The sequence below is a fragment of the Brassica napus genome, chromosome C7, assembly GCF_020379485.1.
Source record: "Brassica napus cultivar Da-Ae chromosome C7, Da-Ae, whole genome shotgun sequence".
NCBI lineage: Eukaryota > Viridiplantae > Streptophyta > Magnoliopsida > Brassicales > Brassicaceae > Brassica > Brassica napus.
The window spans coordinates 1,753,780-1,778,780 of NC_063450.1; the positions used below are offsets into that span (position 1 = coordinate 1,753,780).

Here is a 25,001-nt window from a genome sequence, read left to right on the forward strand (position 1 = left end):
ACTTCCTTCCTGAGCCTCTGTATGCAGCCTTGTTTGCTTGCATTCCTTCAGCTTGATGAGCCATAGTAAGCTCAACCTTGCCTCCAAACAGGCCAAGAGATCCCTCCTCCTTCTGAAGTTGCACGTATACTTCCTCCATGGATGGTAGGTTAGGCAATCTCAACATGTGTTTGATGACATCCTTGTAGCAAGGATCCAATGTCATCAACAACCCAAACACTTGATCTTGTTCTCTTCTTTCCATAAGAGCTGCTTGATCAGTTGTGTTAGGTCTTAGACTTTCAAGTTCAGACCATAATGATCCAAACTTTCCCATGTGTTTGGTGAGCTCTCCTCCATCTTGCTTCATTGAGTTAATGACTCTGTTCAGCTCAAACACACGGCTGATGTTGGAGATGTTTCCAAACGTCTTTTAGAGGGTCTCCCACAAGTGTTTGGGAGTCTCACAGTAGCTGTAAGCTTCAAGGAGAGGAACATCAAGAGATCCTTGCAGCACAGAGAGCACCATCAAGTCTTCTTGTACCCACTTCTTAGCTTCAGCTTTGGTGGGAGTCTTTTCCTCTATACCTTCTTCAGTTTCTTTGGCCACTGGCTTCGGACCATCATCTGTGATGTGGCTCCATAGCCCTAGCCTTCCAATGGCAGTCTTCACCAATCTAGACCACAAGAGGTAGTTTGAACCACCCTTCAACGCAACCGGGACAGTAACTAATTTGTTAAAGTTGTTTCCTTCCATCTTCTCTTGCTTGAACCAGAAATGACCAGAAAGCTTCAAACTTGCAACTCAGATGAAGAACACACAGTACCAGACTTCAAGAACACATGAACTCAAAGCATAGCACCACAGGACTCAAATTTATCACACAGCTTCACGGAACCCTCAAGAACACAAGAGCAAGAACACAAGGACACAAGAGATAGAGAAAGGAAGAAATGGAACGAGGTTTCTCAATACCAAAGCACACCTGGCTCTGATACCATATGATTTTAGAGAATAGAGTAGGTATTGAGAGATTAAAGGTAGATTAGAGAAGGTTAATTGGAGATTTGTAGAGAGATTAGGTAGTAATCATGTTTAAGAGTATTTAAAAATCATCATGAATAAGAGAGAGAGTCTAGAGAGATAATCTCATACTTCTTAATTATTAATCTGATCAGAGTTTACAATATATATGAGGAGGCAACACTAGGATGAGGGTTTCATAAAGTGGCACTATTACAATAGATAAGGTTTTCTTTAATTCAAACCATCCAATGAGCTTCTTCCTTGTGCATAAAGCTCCTTTTGCTTTATCTAGCTCTGCTCCAGCCTGTCACATGCTCCTCCTTTTCCCTTGCAACGGACTCATGCCTTAGCTAAGGGAATAGGGCTTCTCTTCTTCTTCCAAAGTTACCCGGGTAACTAGTATAACAAGTATACTAGTATTACTAGGATAACTTTGGTTTACCCTTTGTAAGTTACTCGGATAACTAGTATTACTACGGCCTCTTCATCATACTCAACTCCTCATGTCTTTCTCTTCCTATATATTGAACTCATCTCAACAATCTGTTGATGTGGAGTGGTCTAACGGTTGCTTCCCGTCGAGCAACGTGGAATAGCGTTCATCGGTCGTCGGTGACTCATTGGAATCGATCGATGTGATAGTTTGTGTATCGATCGATTCCGAGTACTCGATCGGTTTCGTACTCTGCTCCACAGTGGCATGCTGCAATGTAGCCAAGATCATTTCCAAGCTCCACGATGTTGACCTGTTGTCTCACAACTCGAACTAGGTCATAGTGGACGTCTGGATCTATCAGTGTCAGACACAATCTGTTGGTGTTCATGTCATATACAGCTCCTACTGTAGCTAGGAAAGCTCTTCCAAGCATAAGTGAAGAGTTCCAGTTAAGCTTGATGTCCAGGACATGAAAATCTACTGGGACAAGGACATTACCAATCTGTACCTCAAGGTCTCTTATGATGCCTCCTGAGCTCCTTTCTGAAAGATCCACGAAGGTGAAAGATTCTGGTTAGGGCTCTATTTTTAGACCCAGCTGGTCTGCCATAACCTTAGGTAGTATACTGACTGATTCTCCTATGTCACGAAGTGCATGGGGAAATTCAATACCCTTTACCATACATGGTATTGCAAACTTTCCATGATCACTCTTCTTCTTCAATGTGATCCTTAGTTTCATCCTTTCCCTGACATGATGAAACATTCTCCTAATGTCCTCCTCAGTTTCCTTAGTTTCTCTGAAAAACATCCACAACCGGTGTGTGTAATAAACTTCATCAAAATGTTTCTCCACTAGGATTCTGAGGACTCTCTTAGTGAAACCATCCATCTCCTTCTCATTAGCTTCGCTCTTAAGGTGTTTAGGAATCTTCTCCTTCCTTTTCCTTAACACTCTTACCTCAGTTGCCTCATCAACTTGCTTAGGCTCTGGTGTAGTGTCTGAAGGGTTGGTTGTAGGTTCTGGTGGTTGATAAAGGTCTAGGTGGTGGATTGAGTGTGTTGATTTAGTTACTATCAATTGATGGTAGTTGCACTCGGTGGGTGAGAGGTGCCCGTCGATCGATGGGAGGTGAGGGGGGGTCGATTGATGTCGGTTTCTCTTTGTCGATCGACGGCTGGCTCATGCGGTCGATCGATTTTGACGTAGAAAGGGGAGGGTGGGTGAGGATGTTTTTCTGTGAATTCCTCATGAGTCATGATTCGAACTGCACTACACTCTGCAGTCGATTCAGCAGATGACGTCGATCGATGTCCAGAGTAATCCGTCGATCGATCTTCGTCATGGTCTGTCGATCGATGTGCATCCATTGACATTGGTCGACACCAATGTGATCCACAGAAGGTCATGGAGCTTTCAACTTTGAAGTCTCCTTCTCCAAGCTTCTCTTGCTTCACCACTTGCCAGAAATCATCATCTAGGATGGCATTCACATGGTGTTTTGCTTTCTCAACTCCTACCTCTCTATCCATGGCTTCTTGCCTCTTTACAGAGTCTCTAGTCTGAACCACTTGCATTTCAAAATTCCTCACTTGAGTCCCTAAGGTCTCAATTCTTGTGTTCAGACTGTTGTAGGCAGAATTTATCTTCCCAATGAAATCCACAGTGAGTTGTTGTTGTCCATCCAGAACTCTGTCAAGCATTGCTTCAATCTTACTTTCCTGAGTATGTGGTGGTGGATTAAGGTAGTATGAGCTTCCATAGCCTCTGTTGTTGTTGCTGAAAGGTTTCTGGAACTGTGAACTCTGGTTACTCCTCTGACCATTGCCAAAGTAGTTTATGTTTCCAACCTGGTTTCCAGACCTCTGAAATCCAGTACCTCCAATGTAGTTCACATCTTCTTCTCCTTCCATGTCTACAGCTACTTCTCCTTCAGCTCAGCAGACATGCTTCCTAAGAAGCTCATGAACCACATCTAACTTCGCTCTAACTTCGTCCATCTGCTCCTTTCCTAGGGAAGCAACAGACTTCTTCCTCTCAAAGTCAGTGTTCTTGGTGCTGCTGCTGTTTGCTAGATTTTCTATCAGTCTCATAGCCTCCACCGGATTCCTGGTGTTGAAGTTTCCCTCGCTAGCTGTATCAAGAGCCATCTGATACCTCAAGGCAATACCTCTGAAGAAAGTGCTCAGCAGTGGCACTTTATTGAATCCGTGGTGTGGACAGTCTCGCTGGAAGAACTTGAATCTGATCCACGCATCTTTGAAAGACTCTCCAGTCTCCTGCGCGAATGTAGCAATTTTGCTCCTCAAGTCTTTGGCGCGTGCCTCATCAAAGAAGTCTCGCAAGAAAGCATTCTTGATGTCGGCCCAGGATTTTAGAGATCCTGTGGGTAGCTGCTTAAGCCAGTTCATCGCTTCTCCAGTCAGAGTATACTTGAAGAGCTTGCATAATAGGTAGTTCTCAGGGACTCCATATATACGAATAGCAGCGATAAGATCCATGAACCTCTCCAGATGGTCCATAGGAGCTGCGATACGAGTGTGTAGTACTGAGGCTTCAGCTCGAAATTCTCCTTCTGAATCTGTGGAAGGCGAATAGCTGAATCTGTTGGTGTAGTACTCGTCTGGATGATTGTAGTCAGCCAGTGCCTTTGGTTGAGCAGCCTCTTCTACAGGATGAGCAGCTCATGTACCATCAGTATCAGGGATTACAGTCCCCTGAGTGTCTAGTTTCTGACCTGTTGCATTACGCAAATGACCATCCTGGTCATACAGGTCTCCTTTCTCATCCTATCTGAGAATAACAATCACAACCATGCTTCGCGACTAAGGATAGATCGATATACGCGGTGTAGAATCGATCGATGTCGAATGATGTATATCGGTCGACGATGAAGGTTGGGTGTCGGTCGATGGGTGGGTGTGAGAATCAGTCGACGTAAAAGCTGCTGCGTCGAGCGATGTGGAATTTTTATCTTTGCGGATCATACGTTCCAAGTGAGCAGGATCTTTTGAGAATAGCAGGTGTTATTCCTTGTTGCTTCTGGTACTGCTGGGCATGCACCTGAAAAGACAAGAAAAAATTTTGTCTCAGAATGGGGGTAAAGAAAAAGAAAAGAATTAATAACACTAAATCTAATGGCGATCAAAGCTCCCCGGCAACATCGCCAAATTTGATACCACTCAAATTACCCTAAGGAGTGAATTACTATCTCAAATAAGAAGTTCAATTGTAGTACTTAGGGATCGAATCCACAAGGAGCTAGGGAACCTATTAAATCTAGTAATTTATTAATTCTAAGTGTTTGTTGTTTTATGGTTTAAATATAAATAGCAATCCTAATTGAGCAAGTCTATTGCTCGACTAATGATACCACTCAAATTACCCTAAGGAGTGTTACTCTCATCAAAAGAGGTTCAGATGTAGTACTTAGGGATCAAATCCACAAGGAGCTAGGGAACATTTAAATCTAGTGTTTATTAATTCTAAGAGTTGTAAATGTTTAAATGAAATAGCAATAGTAACAAGCGAAGTTAATAGTAAATGTAACTTGATTGGAAATGATATTAGATGCAGGGTCACTATTCAGGTGTTGGAGATTATAAACCTGTAATTGCTTTGAAAAGACTCTAAAACATGATTAATACATCTTAAAACCTTTATATAGCATGTATAAAAACAGGTGAAAATCATGGTATATCATTCTTCCATGGTGCCTATTGCAGTGTAGATTTTGGATGTGATCTTGTCAACCTCTGCTGCTGTGTAGGGAAGTAACTCAACAAGATTCTTGCCATCGATACATGGCCCTTGTAGCCTGTTGATCGAAGATGAGTTTGCCTGCAAAAAAATTTGATTAGTAATTTTATCAATATCCCTTTGGGCATGAAGTATTTGACTAGACAATTTGTTTAAATCTAGCATGACTAGTGATACGAAGCGGTCATGCATGATTTCGTAAGTCTGCATCCTATTATCCATGGCTGAGATCTTAGTGTCGAGCGATGTGATGGTACACACATAGATCGATGTGGCTGGTTGTTGGTCCTTCTTGCGAATGGTGTCCAAATCTTGCTATAGTAGCTCGATTATAGTGCTCAGCTAGTTCACGTTGTTGTTGAGAGGGTAGTACACGTCGTTCATCCTTGTGTTGATGTATGAGACTTCCCATTCATCCTTGTGTTCTGCTGAACATTGCGGTTCTGCAGGGATCTGGGCTGTAGGAAGACTGACGTCGATCGATGGTACATGTGGTGCGTCGATCGATGCTGAGGTCGTGGCTTCCTTCTCAAGTTGCTGACGTAAACTCTCAATTTCTGTCCTCATTTCTACCATACTTCTGAAAAGCTCATTGTAGCCTCTATCCAAAGGTTGATGTGTATCTTCTACTAGTGATTTTAGCTCTTCTCCCAGTTTTTCTTGAGCTCCACAAATACCACTCACCATCTCGTTGATTTCATCTTTGGTGTAGAGTTCGGGTGCCAGTCTTGTGAGTGTGAAGGAGTGGCATGTTCTGGAAGACAGATGTGGCTCTCTTCAGAAAGAGATGCTCTTTCCAGTAATTTCCTGATGTCGTCCTTTGTGACAGGTATCATCTCACCAGCCACGCCTCGTGCGTGTCCACACTCATCTTTGTAGACTCCATACTCGTCCCTTCGTTCCCAAGTGAACTTTCTGGCTCCGTAAATGTCATAAGCACGGTTTCCAAATTCATAACATCTGTCGATCGACGTCGGGTCATCCTTATCGATCGACGTTGGTGTTATCCTGTCGATCGATGTCTTAGTCGTCCCGTCGATCGATGCTTGACCTTTTGGTTGGCATGATAGATCTGGATTGATTTCTGTTGTGGCGACTCCTACATGTTTGTTTGGATCGGTTTGAATGACGTCTAGAGTGCCACGTTGCTGTGAGAATAGGTTGTCAGGTCCACTGGCCACTTGAAGGATATCTGCTATGTCCTCTCTGGACACTTGTAAGATCCTTCCATCTATTGCACGTGCGTTGCCATCTGGGTCCCCAAAAATACCAAATTCATCAAGTGTTAGAAAACCATAATCAATGTTTGCATTATCATTCAATTTAGAAATAGAAAGATTAGGTTTAAGAGTAGTATCGATCGATGTTGATACAAATGCATCGATGGAGGGCAGAATAATTTCTGCAGAACTTGTGTTCTTGAGATGATTGCTCTTCATGGATTTTCCTGTTGATGTAGATGGAAGAGTGTTCATCATTTGTGCTTGTGTGTCTGCTCAGGTGTGTGGAGGTTGTTTCAGGGGTGCAAAACGTTTTAAATAGGTATCTATAAACCTAGTTGGAGAGGGAATATTCTCCTGCTCCTGAACTTTCACTGCGGCGCGAATATCGATCGATGTTCCTGTATGGGTGTCGATCGATGTGAGCGGTTGTTTTGCTGGACAAGGGTGGGTATTGACCGATGTGGAGTGCACTCCGTCGAACGATGTTGGAAACGTGGTGGTGAACTTATGTGTTTCAAATCTTTCATCCTGCAAAGACATTTCTATTGCACGTTCTTTCCAATAATCCTCATCGTATTCCTCTGTATGTTCCTCGTTAGGTGAATTAATTACAGTGTCAACTGCAAAACTTTCATGGAACCCACTATCTGCCAAACTGCCTATGGAATAATCATCACGTCCTCTCTTGCTTGGAGGCTGGAAGGCAAAGTGTGGGTAACAATGATTAGTTGTAGCGAAATTGTAACCGGCTGATCAACGTCGAGCGACGTGTTGTTGCGGTCATCGGTTACTATTGACTAATTGGAATCGATCGATGGAAAAGTGGGGGTGTCGATCGATTCTGAGTAATCGGATTTGTACTCTGCTCCACAATGGCATGCGCCAATGAAGCCAAGTTCTTTCCCGTAATCCACATAATTAATAACCTTTCTCTTAGGTTGGATAGAGTCGTAGTGGATGTTGGGGTCTATCAGCATCAGACACAATTTGTTTTTGTTCCTGCCACATACAGCTCCTACTGTAGCTAGGAAAGATCTTCCAAGCAGAAGTGAAGAGTTCCAGTTAAGCTCGATGTCTAGGACATGAAAATCTACCGGGACAAGGGAGGATTCTGTTGTTCATGTCACATACAGCTCCTGATCGTTTTTCTGAAAGATAAGGTGAAAGATTCTATTGAAGGTTCGATGGTCAAACCTAGCTGGTCTGCCATTATCCTAGGGAGGATACTAACTGATGCTCCTGTGTCACACATTGAATGGGGAAATTCAACACCCTTGACTACGCATGGTATTGCAAACTTCCCAGGATCACTCTTCTTCGACAATGTGATCCTGTTTTTCATCTTCTCTCTGACTTGATGAGACATTCTCCTAATGTCCTCCTCAGTCACCTTTGTTTCTCTGAAGAACATCCACAACCGGTGTGTGAAGTAAGCTTCATCAAAAGCTTTTTCGATTGGGATTCTGAGGACTCTTTTAGCGAAACCATCCATCTCCTTCTCTTTAGCTTCCCTCTTAAGGTTCTTAAGAATTTTCTCCTTTCTTTTCCTTAACCTTCTCCCTTCAGTTTCCTGATCTTCTTGAATTGGCTCTGGTGAACTATTTAAAGGGTTGGGTTTTGGTTCGGTGGGCTAGCTAATGGTTTAGGTGGTGGTAACCGCACTCGGTATGTCAGAGGTGCCTGTCGATCGATGGGAGGTGTGTTGTGACGATCGACGTCAGACTCACTCGGCCGATCGATGGTTTGCTCAACCGATCGATCGATTTTATCATAGAAAGGGGAAGCTGGGTGAGGATGCTTAGCTGCGAATTCCTCATGAGTTAGAATTTGAACCGCATTGCATTCAGTCGATTTAGCGGACGACGTCGATCGATGACTGGAGTAATCCGTCCATCGATCTTCGTCATGGTCTGTTGATCGATGCGAGTTCATCGACATCGGTCGACAACATTGGGATCCGCCGAGACTCATGGAGCTTTCGATTTCGAAGTCTCCTTCTTCAAGCTTTTCATGTCTCACCACTTGCCAGAAATCATCATCTATGATGGCATTTACGTGGTGTTTTCCTTTATCAGCTCCTGCCTCTCTAGCAAAAGCTTCTTGCCTCTTTATAGTCTCGCCAGTCTGTATCACTTGCGTTTCAAGTTTTCTGACCTGAGTCCCTAAGGTCTCGATTTTGGTGTTCAGATTGTGGTAGGCGGAGTCTATTTTACCGTTGAAATCCACGGTGATTTGTTGTTGTCCCAACAGTACTCGATCAAGCATTTCTTCGAACTTGTTTTCTTGAGTCTGGGGTGGTGGATTCTGGTAGTAGGAGTTCGAGTAGCTTTTGCTGTTGTTGAAGGGTTTTTGAAATTGTGATCTCTGGTTACTTCTTTGACCATTTCCAAAGAAGTTTCTGTTTCCGCCCTGGTTTCCAAATTTCTGGAATCCGGTACCTCCGATGTAGTTTACATTTTCTTCTCCTTCCGTATCTGCTACTTCTCCTTCAGCTAAACATACTTGGTTCCTTAGAAGCTCGTGCACCACATCTAACTTAGCTCTTACTTCGTCCATCTGTTCCTTCCCGATAGAGGCTACAGACTTCTTCCGTTCAGAGTCAGTGTTTTTGGTGCTGCTGCTGTTAGCAAGGTTTTCGATAAGTCTCACAGCTTCCAACGGATTCCGAGTAGTGAAGTTTCCTTCACTCGCCGTATCAAGAGCCATTTGATACTGTAAGGCGAGACCTCGGAAGAAAGTGCTTAGCAGCTGCACTTCATTAAATTTGTGGTGTGGACAGTCTCGCTGGAAGAACCTAAATCTAATCCACGCATCTTTGAAGGACTCTCCAGCCTCCTGCGAGAATGGGGAAATTTTGTTCCGAAGTTCTTCAGCACGCGCCTCATCGAAGAAGTTTCGTGAGAAAGCATTCTTGATGTCGGCCTAGGATGTTAAGGATCATGTGGGTTGCTACCGAAACAGAGCATCGCTTCTCCATTCAGCGTGTATCTGAAGAGCTTGCACAGCAGGTTATCTTTGGGGACTCCTTCCATCCGAATAGCAGCGATTAAATCCTCGAACTGTTCTAGATGGTCCATAGGATGCTCGTGCGGTAACCTAGAATAGGGTATCTGCGACACGAGAGTGTAGTATTGAGGCTTCAGCTCGAAATTCTGCTTCTGGATCTCCGGAAGTCGAATAGCTGATATGTTGGAATAGTACTCATCTGAGCGATTGTAGTCGGCCAGTGGTTTCGATCGAGCGTCCTCGTCTACAGGTTGAGCAGCTCCTGTAGTATCAGCATTAGGGATTACAGTCCCCTGAGCGTCTATTTTTTGACCTGTTGTATTACGCAGATGACCATCCTGGTCATACAGGTTTCCGTTCTCGTCCTGTGTTAGAATAATAATGTTTACCATTTTTGACGACATGGTATCGATCGACGTACGCGGTGTAGTGATACCACTTAAATTACCCTAAGGAGTGTTACTCTCATCAAAAGAGGTTCAGATGTAGTACTTAGGGATCGAATCCACAATAAGCTAGGGAACAATTAAATCTAGTGTTTATTAATTCTAAGAGTTGTAAATGTTTAAATGAAATAGCAATAGTAACAAGCGAAGTAAATAGTAAATGTAACTTGGTTGGAAATGATATTAGATGCAGGGCCACTATTCAGGTGTTGGAGATTATAATATCTATAGATGCCTAATTGTTGCATGCATGATAAGTTAGAGCTCAATCGCTTAACTCAGTGATCAGCTGTCGCATGTTTCACTGGTTAACAAGCTAGATCTCGTGTCTCAACGGTTAGTATGTTGACAACGAAAGTGTGTTGATCGATGGTCCTATTGGGACGTCGACCAATACACCTTTGCCTACGTCGACCGATAGTCAGTTGAGGACATCGATCGACGGGTTCTAGCCAGGCCTATGCGCGAGTATGATATGCCCTATTAAGATACTAAATTGGCGGTTAGCCCTCTCTAGCGGTCCTAATATGATAGATAGATGTCAGGATGGGATAACAAGGGTCCTTGAGTATGCAATCCTATGATCAAGTTCTAGTTAGCAAGGCTAAAACAAGCAATGAATACAAATCTATCATGAATATCACAACAAGGCAGATCTATAGTTTGGGGCTAATCTCACAAACCTATCTGAACCCTGGATCTAATAAGTGAACTACTCAGACATAGCAAAGAAATTCATAACAATGAAGAAATGTGTGGGAACCGAAATTTGAACTGTCGATTTCCGTTTAGATTGGAAAACTAGGAAAACCCTAATTTCCCAGAGGTCCCTGTGGGAACCGAAATTCGCACTGTCGATTTCCGTTTAAATAAGGAAATTATGAAAACCCTAATTTCCCAGAGGACCCGGATATCTGCTAATTACCACACGTCAAGCTATCAGAACACGAGAATAACAACGATAAAGTATAAGAAATCGAAAAAGAGAGCAAAGAAGATCTTATTCCGAATTTGCGTATGAGCGTATAAGACGGCTAGATTCCTAGTTCTAGCAACCCTAAGACGAGAGCAAACAAGGTATAAGCCTGGTCTCGAGAGCTGTCGGCGACATTCCTAGTTCTAGCAACCCTAAGACGGCTAAACCTAATTGAGTCGCAGCTTGAAATAACAAAAACGGAAAATTGCCTAAATTGCTCTAAGTGCTAAGTTTGCTCTGAAAAAGTTTTTTTCCATGCTCCTCGCCTAGGACTCCTTATATACTAGCTCCAAGGTCGGTTTACGCTTTTACTCTTCTGCCCTTAAGCCATCATAGCATAAATGGGGATATTCCATTTTTCCCGATCTTCACAATTATCTTCAAAACTTCCGTATTTATCCGCGGAAACTTGACATTTATCCTTCCTTGTGGGCCAAGCGTAAACCGTGCTGCGGTTTACGGGCTTTTAGTTAAGAAATCGTAGGATGGGCCTCGAGTCGTGTTTTAGGTCCCTTTGGGCCGTCTTTCGACTCGACACGTTTACTACGATATTTTTTTGATAAAGAAACAAACTTTCCGCGGTTTCTAATCCGTGAAGTTTGAACGATGAATTTCGATAGCGGAAAACATGGACTGAGCTTGCTACGGTCTTCGGGAGATAGCATTCAAAGGTTTGACGAGAATGCAAGGATTGATGTCTGTCGATGTTCAGAAGAGTTCAATCGCTACACAGCGACCGAACTTCGGCTCGAGCCCGGTCGCTACGCAGCGACCGAGGGGGACGAGCGCTCTTTCGCTAAGTAGCGACCGAGCGGGACGAACGCTCGGTCGCTACGTAGCGACCGAGCGGGACGAACGCTCGGTCGCTACGTAGCGACCGAGCGGGACGATCGCTCAGTCGCTACGTAGCGACCGAGCGGGACAATCGCTCGGTCGCTACGTAGCGACCGAGCGGGACGAGCGCTGGGTCGCTACGTAGCGACCGAGCGGGACGAGCGCTGGGTCGCTACGTAGCGACCGAGCGGGACGAACGCTCGGTCGCTACGTAGCGACCGAGCGGGACGATCGCTTGGTCGCTACGTAGCGACCGAGCGGGACGATCGCTCGGTCGCTACGTAGCGAGCGAGCTTTGGCTCAAGCTTTGACTCGACACGTTTACTACGATATTTTTTTGATAAAGAAACAAACTTTCCGCGGTTTCTAATCCGTGTAGTTTGATCGATGAATTTCGATAGTGGAAAACATGGACTAAGCTTGCTACGGTCTTCGGGAGATAGCATTCAAAGGTTTGACGAGAATGCAAGGATTGATGTCTGTCGATGTTCGGAAGAGTTCAATCGCTACACAGCGATTGGTCGAGCGCTTGGTCGCTACGTAGCGACCGAGCGGGACGAGCGCTTGGTCGCTACGTAGCGACCGAGCGGGACGATCGGTCTGTCGCTATGTAGCGACCGAGCTTTGGCTTGATCTCGGTCGCTATGTAGCGACCGAGCTTTGGCTTGATCTCGGTCGCTACGTAGCGACCGAGCGGGACGAACGCTCGGTCGCTACGTAGTGACCTAGCTTTGGCTCGAGCTCGGTCACCACGTAGCGACCGAGCGGGACGACCGCTCGGTCGCTATGTAGCGACCGAGCTTGGCCGAGCTCGGTCGCCACGTAGCGACCGAGCGGGACGATTGCTCGGTCGCTAAGTAGCGACCGAGCTTTGGCTCGAGCTCGGTCGCTACGTAGCTACCGAGCGGGACGAGCGCTCGGTCGCTACGTAGCGACCGAGCCTTGGCTTGAGCTCGGTCGCTACGTAGCGACCGAGCGGGACGGACGTTCGGTCGCTGCGTAACGACCTGTTTTGAGCTTTCGTCGGACATCTCGATTCTTTCTTCCGTAAAGCTTTTTCGTAAGGAAGATTCTATTTCGAAAAGTACTCTTCGGAGAAATTCTTATTTTCTTCCTCGGACGTTTTGAATGTTAAATTTGTCGTAACCGTTTTTGACCCCAACAGTCCCGGATCTCTGCGAAATCCAACGACAAGTGACCAAATATATGCGGAAATCATGAAAAGATAACAAACGAGTTTAGAGAAAACAGTAGATCTTATTTCGAGTCCGCGTAAGAGCGTGGCGCTCAATACAAGAGATCATGAAAGCTTTGGCTGCAAAGGCTGTCAGCGAGTTACTTAGTTCTAGCGGCCTAATAGCTCAAACCTAGTTGAGTCGCAGCTCGATAACAAAAGGCGAAATAGATACAGAATCGGTTTTTGATTGATTTCGGATTGAATCTTGTTTAAGGCTGCCTACGTACCCCTTTCGAGGATCAAGCCAAACGTAGTTCAATTGGTAGAGCTGGACAAGAGATAGAACTGCCTGGGCGAGTTCGTCTAGTAATTGAGTGCCAGTCATAGAAACCGAACTTGTCAAGAATAAAGCCTAAAGTTTCTAAGTGCAGAGAATTCCGAGTCTAAAAAGTTGTCCCATGCCTCTCGCCTAGGACTCCTTATATACTCGCTCCAAGGTCGGTTTACGCTTTTACTCTTCTGCCCTTAAACCGTCATAGCATAAAATGGAGATATTCCATTTTTTTCGATTTTCGTAATTATCTTCAAAATTCCGTATTTATCCGTGGAAACTTGACATTTATTTTCCCTTGCAAATGAAGCGTAAACCGTCCTACGGTTTACGGGCTTTTGGTTAAGAAATCGTAAGATAGGCCTCGAGTCGTGTCTTAGGTCCCTTTGGGCCGTATTCTGACTCGAAACGTTTATTGCGACAAGAATGCATGGACTGGTGTTGTATCGACGTTTTGGAAGAGCTCGGTCGCTACGTAGCGACAGAGCTTTGGCTCGAGCTCGGTTGCTACGTAGCGACCAAGCAGGATGGACGCTTGGTTGCTACGTAGCGACCGAGCTTGGCTCGATCTCGGTCGCTACGTAGCGACCGAGTGGGACGGACTCTCGGTCGCTACATAGCGACCGAGCTGTGCTCGAGCTCGGCCGCTACGTAGCGACCGAGCAGAACGGACGCTCGGTCGCTACGTAGCGACCAAGCTGTGTGCATGCTTGGTCGCCGCGTAGCGACCGATCTATGTACATGCTTGGTAGCCTCGTATCGATCGAGCTTGGCTTCTCTGCGGTCCGATTGCCATACTCGAGTTTGTACGCGGCCAATTTGGATACATGTCCGTTGCCTTCGGACAATCGTATTTATTGGTTCGATTGAGATTTGAACAAGATTTTACCGCAAGGCTCTTCGTAAAGATATCTTTACGAAGATTACTTTTCGTAAAAATGTTCATGCTGATTTTTATGGACTTTCAGAAATTGATTTCGTCGTGACCGATTTTGACCCCAACAGTTAGCCCCCCAACTCGTTATAACCATGAGTTTCTAGCGTGAGGTTCTAGCGAGTGGCTTGGCAAGTTAGGCAAGTAAGGTGAGTTAGGCGGAATTAATGGTTGAAAAGGTCATTGAAAAGTGGTCTTCTCGCTCTTCTAAAAGTAGAACACGATAAGATTGGGGCTGCACCTTATGACGGCTACCTACGTACCCTTGTTGAAGGGATCAAGCCATTCGTAGTTCGTCTTGGAGTTAAGATTCTTATGACTCGTAATCTAACTCTGTGTGAACTGCTATATCCGTGATCTGTTTCGAGAGTTTTCCGCAGTGTGTAAACTTGCGGGATTTCTTAAGACGTTCGAATATTGGCAAAGAGACAAATTTTGGGATCTCGTATCAGGGTGTTTGATACTATGCCTAGAGATGTTAGAGACCAGTGCGCTGGGTTTAGGGCAAGACCTAGGTTTACTCCTGTTTTTAGAGGGTGCGATGACTAATTCGACTTACGTATCCCGTTTCAGTTTCATCCTGATTCCATACCAATTTAAAGTCTGCGATACGTTCTCGACTTATACGACTTGTATGGTTGGAACCGAGAATCTCTCCAAGGACAATTTTTAAGCCTCCAGGAATTGCTGACCAAAAATTTTGGGTTTCTTTAATAGCGCTATTATCCTTGTGTCAAATGTACGAGAGTCATCTTCCAAGAAAATGTTTTTATCGAGGAAGGAAATTTCGTCAAAGAACGAATCTTCAGGCGTCTGCGACGTCTCGCGATGCTGAAGATTTGTTATTCTTTCGTATGCCACGTTTCGTGCTTGAAATGTTCGCGGGCTTGAAGATTTTCGCGATGTTGAAAGGGTTTAGTCTTAGCCCTGCGTTTGAGAAACGTTCATGTTTGACTACGGATGTTCGCAGCAAAAATTGTTGTTCCTGTTTGGATGCTAATAATTTGATTTTCGATCGAGGAATTAGGACTCAGGTATCGCGTAAATTTTTCTATGGGAAGAAGCGATTTCCTTCATACTGCTTTGTGAAGTGTTGGCCTTCCGAGATCTATTTTGTGCATTTTTGAGGATGTTTCGTATAGCTCTAGAAACTTTCTTACGAATTTTTCCTTACATGCCGCGTATTATGGGTAAAACATAGCGGGCTTAAAGTGAATTGTGGAATGTATCGAACTTGGTCGATTGTCGAAAAGTTTAGAGTTTCCGTTAACCGTTTGATTGTGAGGACTTAGTTTCGTTACGAAGAATTTATCATATGCTTTCCGACTGTGGGCTATACAATAATTTATCATATCATATAACCGGTTTTACAAAGGTTGTAAATCAGTGATATGTATACATATGTCAAAGTAGCGTTGTTTCTGCGGGTTTTACGAGAAACGTTTCTGCTGTGATTTTGATCTTAGGCGAAAGTTGCTTGGAGTTACTCATGGAGTGTTACCGAAGTTTATTTCAATACGATCTAGTCGCAGAACGTTTTTCATAGGTTTTTTGAGAGGATTCTCATGACACATTCGTTGCTTGAACGAATTGGTCAACCAGAGGTGGATCTAGCTAACCCTCGGGAGGGAAGTGCTCCTTTTAATGTGCACGATGCTACATCTATTCTCGAGTTTTCTTCGTCGCAAATGTTTTCGATGCTTTTCCGTGACTTGCTTGGTTTAACGGAAACTGAAAGAAATGCTTTGGTGATTTTTTCGTAAAATTTTTTAAACAAAACTGGCTTTTTAAAGCCGGGAAGGGCTTCAATACTTTGGCTAATCGTCGAGTTTCAGTTTGATATTGGTACAGGTTATTTGTAAGCATGATTGCGACAAGAAATGATGTATAGTCTTTGAGATTTATGTTCATGATCGTCTGGATATGTTGCTAGCATTTAGACGAATATTAGATTGTCGTTTGCCTATTCTTGACGATTTGCAGTATTTTTTGATGTTTGGGAGTATACGAGTATAGTATACGTACCTACTCCCCCTTTTTTTTACGAAAGAAAATGGATGAACCGATACTTTGAAGGGTTGTACACGTTTATTCTAGGTTTGGAATGATCGATAATTCGGGACGATTTATAGACGACGCTTGGACTGTGATTTGGTTGTTTCCACGTTGACGACTTGGAATATGTCGGTTCAGAGAAAATTGCCAGAAACGAATCGGTTTTAAGACGACGTTCATGTCTCTAGTTTTTTCTCTCTTTAGGAAGCGAGCTTGATATGCGTGGCGATCGTTTCTCGATTTTCGGAGAGTTTAGATCGGTTTGCAAGATCTGGATGAACAATTATGGAAAAATATGTCGAGACAGGAAAAATCGCTTAAGACTTAGTTCGCTAGACTATCCGCCTAGGTTTTACGTTCACTATAGTTCTATGGCAGCCTCAAAGTCTGATTTCAAAAATTTCAAGTCGGAAATACCTTAGTTCTCTCGAAGATGCAGTTTTGTCTCTTCTCAGTTTTGCTTGCTCATCTCGTGTATATTCGCCATTTCCGATATTGGTGTTTATCCTTTGAAACTTGACATTTATCTTTCGAACTTGATTGTTATCTTCTCCTTAGATACGACGTCGATTTTTGTAAAAAGGTTCAACGTAATCGTATAGTTAAGGCGGCTAAGGTGTTAAGTTAACCGTTGCCGTTTTATACGATTAATCTGAATCCATGCGAGAAAACAAGTCTTTGCCGGTTTTTTTTTTATCGTAAAGTTTCAATGGTAACTCCGATAGAAACAAGAGATGTTTCGATCGAGATTTGAAGGAGAACACAAAGCTGGAGTAGGAGCAAGCGAAGGAGTTTAGACGAGTCTTATTTGTTTTTGTCGTAAAATCTCGACGGAAACTCCGATTGAGACAAAACGAAAAGCGCTTCGATCGGGTTTCAAAAGAGAACACAAAGGAGGAGCTTTTTGAAGCCTGAAAGGTCGCAATATAGCGAGCTGGGGGTCTGACAGGTCGCTACGTAGCGAGTGGAAGCAAGCCAGGAAGAGTCCTACTTGTTTTCGTCGTAAAATCTCAATGGAAACACCGATTGAGACGAAACGAAAAGCGTTTCGATGAGGATTAAAAAGAGAACCCAAAATAGGACCTTTCTGAGGCCTTACAGGTCGCTACGTAGCGGCTGATGGTCTGACAGGTCGCTACGTAGCGAGTGGAAGCAAGCCAAAGAGAGTCCTACTTGTTTTCGTCGTAAAATCTCAATGGAAACTCCGATTGAGACGAAACAAAAACCGTTTCGATGAGGATTCAAAAGAGAACCCAAAGGAGGACCTTTATGAGGCGTTACAGGTCGCTACGTAGTGACTGAAGGTCTGACAGGTCGCTACGTAGCGAGTGGAAGCAAGCCAAGAAGAGTCCTACTTGTTTTCGTCGTAAAATCTTAACGGAAACTCCGATTGGGACGAAACGAAAAGCGTTTCGATGAGGATTCAAAAGAGAACCCAAAGGAGGACCTTTCTGAGGCCTTACAGGTCGCTACATAGCGACTGAAGGTCTGACAGGTCGCTACGTAGCGAGTGGAAGCAAGCCAAGAAGAGTCCTACTTTTTTTCGTCGTAAAATCTCAACGGAAACTCCGATTGAGACGAAACGAAAAGCGTTTCGATGAGGATTCAAAAGAGAACTCAAAGAAGGACCTTTCTGAGGCCTGACAGGTCCTTATGTAGCGAGTGGAGAGTTGGCTTGAACTTGGTCAATACGTAGCGACCGAGCAGCGTGTGCGTGCTCGGTCGCTACGTAGCAACTGAGCAGTGTGTGCGTGCTCGGTCGCTACGTAGCGACCAAGCAGTGTGTGTGTGCTTGTTGGGGTCAAAAACGGTCACGATGGAATTACCACCCGAAAATCCTCGTAGATCGTATTTCCGAAAGAGATAGTAAAAAGAAAGATATAACTTTCGTAAAAAATAACCAATACTAAGTTTTTACGAAGAAGTATCCTTGAAGATTCAAACCAAACAAACCAAGCTCGGTCATTGCGTAATTATCACGCATACACGCCGTCCGGTCGCTACGTAGCAACCAAGTCCGGGCAGATATCGGCCGCTACATAGCGACCGAACGTCCTACCCACTCTGTCGCTACGTAGCGACCGAGCTCGAGCCAAAGCTCGGTCGCTACATAGCGACCGAGCTCGAGCCAAAGCTCGGTCGCTACGTAGCGACCGGGCTCGACCCGAAGTTCGGTCGCTGTGTAGCGATTGAACTCTTCCGAACATCGATACGACACCTATCCATGCATTCTCTTTAAACCTTCGAATGCTATCTCCCGAAGACCGTAGCAAGCTCAGTCCATGTTTTCCGCTATTCTAACTCATCGATCAAACTTCACAGATTAGAAACCGCGGAAGGTTCGTTCTTTATCAAAAGAAATCGTGGCAAACGCGTCGAGTCAGAAGACGGCCCAAAGGGACCTAAAACACGACTCGAGGCCCATCCTACGATTTCTTAACCAAAAGCCCGTAAACCAAAGCATGGTTTACGCTTGGTCCACAAGGAAGGATAAATGTCAAGTTTCCACGGATAAATACGGAAGTTTTGAAGATAATTGTGAAGATCGGAAAAATGGAATATCTCCATTTTTATACTATGACGGCTTAAGGGCAGAAGAGTAAAAGCGTAAACCGACCTTGGAGCTAGTATTTAACAAGTCCTAGGCGAGGAGCGTGGAGGGAGAACTTTTTCAGAGCAAACTTAGCACTTAGAGCAATTTAGGCAATTTTCCGTTTTTGTTATTTTGAGCTGCGACTCAGTTAGGTTTAGCCGTCTTAGGGTTGCTAGAACTATGAATCTCGCCGACAGCTCTCGAGCCCAGGCTTATACCTTGTTCTAAACGCTCATACGCAAATTCGGAATAAGATCTTCTTTGCTCTCTTTTTCGATTTCTTATTCTTTACCGTTGTTATTCTCGTGTTCTGATTGCTTGACTTGTGGTAATTAGCAGATATTCGAATCCTCTGGGAAATTAGGGTTTTCCTAGTTTCCTTATTTAAACGGAAATCGACAGTGCGAATTTCGGTTCCCACAGTTTGGCGCTAGAAGGAGGGGGACATACGGATCAATCTAACCCGCAAAAGCCACATCACTCTCGATCAGACATGTCAACTAACGACGCGGATAACGTGCAAACTCCTCCTAACGGAGGCAGCGGCACCGATCTCCACACTCCAGTAACGGACGTATCCGCGGCCAACGCGCAAGCCAACGCCGCGACGCTCGAGGAGTTTAAAAAGATGTTCGCCACCTATGAGAAAAGGTCGGAAGAACAGGATAAGCTCGTGAATACCTTGACGAAACAGGTTGAAACCTTAATGGCAAGGACTCAAGCAATCCGTCCCCGCGGAACCACCAAAATCCGCAGGAAAAGGCTCGACTTCGCTACCCCACTCGACAGATCAGGAGTCGCGCGGGAACGACCTTCCGGTCAAAACCCTAGCGAGAAATTTCCCATCGAAAATGGGAACCCTGAAAGTCTTCCGCCCCCTGCAAAAGACTCGGAGGATAACGAAGCCGAACACATTGACCTGGATCCTAGCAATGTCTCCAACGACACCGACGAGGATGTCAACAGACATCCAAGAAGGACCAGAAGCCAATCCGCTCGGGAAGGCTCCCCGTTCGAAAAACCAATGAACGAACAAGAGGAGCTGGCTGAAAAGCAAACCGAGCTCACTCGCAGTAAACGCCGACAAGCTCGGAAATCCACTGACGAGACATCGGATATCCGCGATCTTCAAGTCTACATCACCAAGACTGCGGCAGAAGTGAGAGCCGTAAAGTCTCAAATCCATCATGCTACTAGTGCTGCCCCCGAGATCGATCGACTGTTGGAAGGAGCTCGAAAGACCCCCTTTACCAGTCGCATTTCGGACATGAGGGTGTTCGATCCGGGAAAAATCAAAGTATCGAAGTACGATGGAACGGCCGATCCAAAAGCCCACCTTCAGGCTTTCCACATCGCGATGGGAAGAGCAAGACTGAAGGACGGCGAAAAAGATGCCAGCTATTGCCGCCTGTTCGTCGAAAATCTTGAAGGAGCAGCGCTCGAATGGTTCGCACGCCTTCGTCACAACACCATCGGGAGTTTTCGACAACGCACATCGGAATTTCTCAAACAGTACTCTGTATTCGTAGACAGAGAAACTTCCGATGTTGATCTCTGGAGTCTCTCCCAGAGGGAAGACGAACCCCTCCGTGAGTTTATCAGTTGGTTCAAGCTGAAAATGTCCAGGGTCAGCGGGATAAGCGACAAAGTGGCCATCGACGCGCTGAGAAAGACGCTCTGGTACAAGTCGATACTGTGTCGGCCATCAAGGCTTACCAACGGAAGGCAGAGTCGAGTACAAATTGGCCTACATGGTCTCCTCCTCGAGATGGCCAAAATTGCTCAATCATCTTCACAAAGGAAGAAGCAGGCGGCATCGACCAACCTCACTGCGACCCGCTCGTCATAGATCTCGTCATACGAGATTTAGAAGTCAGAAGGGTACTCGTCGACACGGGAAGCACGGTCAACGTAATTTTCTGCGACACTCTCAAGCGGATGAGCATCGAACTCGGAGAAGTAATTTCGACGCCAAAACCACTCATGGGTTTTTCAGGCGAAGTATCGATGACTCTCGGATCGATCCAGTTGCCAGTCATGGCCAAGGAGATCACGAAAATCGTCGAGTTCGCGGTAGTCAATCATCCCGCGATCTACAACGTGATCATGGGAACCCCATAGCTCAACGCCATGCAGGCAGTTCCGTCAACCTACCACCTGGGTCTCAAATTCCCAACCGCAAACGGGGTCGCGGCCATTTGGGGATGCCAAAAACAGTCGCGGCTATGCTTCCTCGCAGAGCACAAGTTAAGGCAAATCACGACTTCTGCAGCTGTAAACGGCAAGCGCACGAAGATAGACCGATCTTCGGCCAAAAGCGCCCTGGGAAAAGAAGAATTAAAAATGTCTACCGACGCAAACGCATCGGACGTCGAAGCTCGGCACAAGTCCGAAGCCCACGTTACAACTCAACCGGATCATCCGGAAAATAGCGTTGACCCAGCCACGATCGACATGGTCAAGGTGGACATCGCGACGTCTACCCCCGAGTAAGAACACTCGCGGCATGAAACAGAACTACGAGATGGCTTGATCCTCGAAAGGGGTACGTAGGCAGTTCGTCAAAAGACGAGTTCAGCTATCCCACTCTCTAAAAAGGGGGGGGGGGAGTGGGTGCGTATACTCATATACTCCCACTTAGAAAAATCTTCATTATTGTAATCTAGTTTTTAGAAACTTCAAAAACTTTTACTACAATATACGTTGTCTTTTTTATCGAAAACGTTTACGCTTCAGTAAAACACAAAAGAAACTTTTAGGACACTCCTGGAAACATTAAGACTCTTCCAGCCCGAAAATCGTAAAAATTATCATCTTTCAAACACGCAAGGATACACGTATAATCCCCAAAACAATTGCGAGACGTCGAAAAAGTTAAAATTCGAGGATAATACTAACCAATTGTCCGAACGCGACCACCAAAAACCTTCGATTTCTTATTCTTTACCGTTGTTATTCTCGTGTTCTGATTGCTTGACGTGTGGTAATTAGCAGATATCCGGGTCCTCTGGGAAATTATGGTTTTCCTAGTTTCCTTATTTAAACGGAAATAGACAGTGCGAATTTCGGTTCCCACAGTGCTCGATCGCTACGTAGCGACCGAGCTGTGTAATCGTTTTGTTGTGTTTCCTTTTTCCGCGATTAACCTAGGGGTTTTTCAGCGGTTTTTGGGAGAACAAGTTTTACCCTTCCAAAATGTTTTCGGAAAACGTGTTTTGGTAAAACCCTTACGCATCGAGATTTCTTTTGTTCGGTAATGAGCCAAAATTACGGGATTTGTTAAGATTTATTGTTTCCCTTTATGTTCAGAAAGAGAAATCGCGAGCTCGTTTCATTGCACTTCCAGTGGCGAAAAGTCACAGCAAGGTTTTCAATTTTCTCAAGAACTGTGGCGTTTGCGTAGGCGTTGGCCATAGGCGCAGTGGCGGCTGGAGTTGTCTTACCAGCGTTATTGCAAACTGCGATTTTGTCTTTCGTATTTTCAGACATTGTTTTGATCAATTGTTTTGTGGGCATTAGTAAGAGTAATCCGTAACCTCCCCTCCTTCTAGCGCCAAACTGTGGGAACCAAAATTTGCACTGTCGATTTCCGTTTAAATTGGGAAACTAGGAAAATCCTAATGTCCCAGAGGTCCCGGACTGCGAAAGCCAACGACAAGTGACCAAATATATGCAGAAATCATGAAAAGATAACAAACAAGTTTAGAGAAAATAGTAGATCTTATTTCAAGTCCGCGTAAGAGCGTTGCGATCATTACAAGAGATCATGAAAGCTTTGGCCGCAAAGGCTGTCAGCGAGTTACTTAGTTCTAGCGGCCTAATAGCTCAAACCTAGTTGATTCGCAGCTCGATAACAAAAGACGAAATAGATACAGAAAAGGTTTTTTATTGATTTCGGACTGAACCTTGTTAAAGGCTGCCTACGTACCCCTTTCGAGGATCAAGCCGAACGTAGTTCAATTGATAGAGCTGGACAAGAGATCGAACTGCCTGGGCGAGTTCGTCTAGTAATTGAGTGCCAGTCATAGAAACCAAACTTGTCGAGAATAAAGCCTAAAGTTTCTAAGTGCAGAGAATTCCGAGTCTAAAAAGTTGTCTGATGCCTCTCGCCTAGGACTCCTTATATACTCGCTCCAAGGTCGGTTTACGCTTTTACTCTTCTGCCCTTAAGCCGTCATAGCATAAAATGGAGATATTCCATTTTTTCCGATCTTCGTAATTATCTTCAAAATTCTGTATTTAACCGGGGAAACTTGACATTTATTTTCCCTTGCGAACCAAGCGTAAACCGTCCTACGGTTTATGGGCTTTTGGTTAAGAAATCGTAAGATGGGCCTCGAGTCATGTCTTAAGTCCCTTTGGGCCGTATTCTGACTCGAAACGTTTATTACGACTTCTTTCGATAAAGAACGGACTTTCCGCAGTTTTTACCGCAAAGTTTGATCGATGATTTAGAATGGCGGAAAACATGAACTGAATTCGCTACGGTCTTCGGGAGATAGCATCGAAGTATAGACGAGAATGCATGGACTGGTGTCGTATCGACTTTTCGGAAGAGCTCAGTCGCTACGTAGCGACCGAGCGGGACGGACGCTCGGACGCTCCGTAGCGACCAAGCTGTGCTCGAGCTCGGTCGCTACGTAGCGACCGAGCAGAATGGACGCTCGGTCGCTACGTAGCGACCGAGCTGTGTGCATGCTTGGTCGTCGCGTAGCGACCGAGCTGTGTACATGCTTGGTCGCCGCGTATCGATCAAGCTTGGCTTGTCTGCGGTCCGATTGCCATACTCGAGCTTGTCCGCGGCCGATTTGGATACATGTCCGTTGCCTTCGGACAATCGTATTTAGTGGTTCGATTGAGATTTGAACAAGATTTCGTAAAGATATCTTTACGAAGATTACTTTTTGTAAAATTGTTCATGCTGATTTTTATGGACTTTCAGACATTGATTTCGTCGTGACCGATTTTGACCCCTACAAAATGGAAATTCATAGAATAGATGAAAAGAAATGAAAACAAGGAGTTCCAATCACAAGTGATCTTCTCTCCAAAACTCTCTCTTCTCTCTCAAAGTAAAAACTGTAACAAAAAGCTCTCCCTGCCGTCAAAACACTTAGGCAGTATATAATCTACTAGGTTAAAAACTCATCAGGGCATTTTCGTAATTTGGCTTGGCCTTGGGTTTTAAGTCCGCTGGATCCAAAATGTCGCGTGTCCAATGTCTCGACATCGATCGATGGTACTTGTGTACATCGATCGATCTTAATCTTCATCTGTCGAGGCATCTCTTGGTGTCGATCGACAGCACTGGATGCGCATCGATCGATTGTCCTTCCTCTCGTCGACCTCTACATGGTCAGCTTGGGTGAAATGTCCTTTAAGCTCTAAAATGCTCCATAGTCATTGCTTTACTCCGAAATGCATCTGAACCTGAAAACATACCTAGAAGAGTAGAAAACATAGATATATATATAGTAAAACACCTATATACCATGGATGAAAATGGGTCAAATCCAAGGTATATCAACTCCCCCAGACTTACCCTTTTGCTTGTCCTCAAGCAAAACATACAGGTAGTCTCTCTAAAAGAGGTTTGAAAATATTAGGGACTTAAGATTTTAAACCATAGAAATCTTTTCCTCAACAATTTTGCAACCACATCTAAAAAGTCCTAATCACAGAAGCACACTATGCAATATCCTAGCTTAGCAACCATTTCTAACATAACACAACTCATCAATTCACGTCTAACATCCCCTCTATTGATTTCATTTCTTAGCATAAATATAAAGTGAATGCTTTACCTTGGGAGTATCGATCATAGGATGCAAGGATTTCAGACAAGTATATGGAGCTGCTGCAGGTAAAAGTTAGTTCCTAGTTTCTCTCTCTCTAATTTTCTCTCTTGAGTCAAAGTCTGCTTCCATTGCAGGATCAGTGACCAAGATTGGACAGGCTTCCATGAATCAAAACTTAATGGTGGTTGCCACCAAGATCTGTTCACTTCTTTTTGACCTATATCCAACAGTTATTTGCAAAAGCGAGCCTTGAAGATTGCCGCCTCCAAGTCCCGTTTCGAACTCTTTTATTAGAGTCTTTATGAATCAAGCCTTAATGGTTTTAGCCACCAAGTCCTGTTTAGACTCATCCTAAGTAAAAAATAGATCTTATTTTTTTATTTTTATTTTTTTAAAATGACTCACTAACTATTCTAGGGTCGAAAT

At 44.6% G+C, this 25,001-nt stretch overlaps 2 non-coding genes across 2 annotated transcripts; both read left to right on the plus strand.

Moving 5' to 3' along the window:
- Nucleotides 1-3,648: 3,648 nt before the first annotated feature.
- Nucleotides 3,649-3,756, plus strand: LOC125590944. Its single transcript, XR_007326941.1, has one exon. It is a non-coding gene; the product is annotated as a small nucleolar RNA R71 (small nucleolar RNA).
- A 5,430-nt stretch (nt 3,757-9,186) lies between these two features.
- Nucleotides 9,187-9,292, plus strand: LOC125590939. Its single transcript, XR_007326936.1, has one exon. It is a non-coding gene; the product is annotated as a small nucleolar RNA R71 (small nucleolar RNA).
- Nucleotides 9,293-25,001: the final 15,709 nt, after the last annotated feature.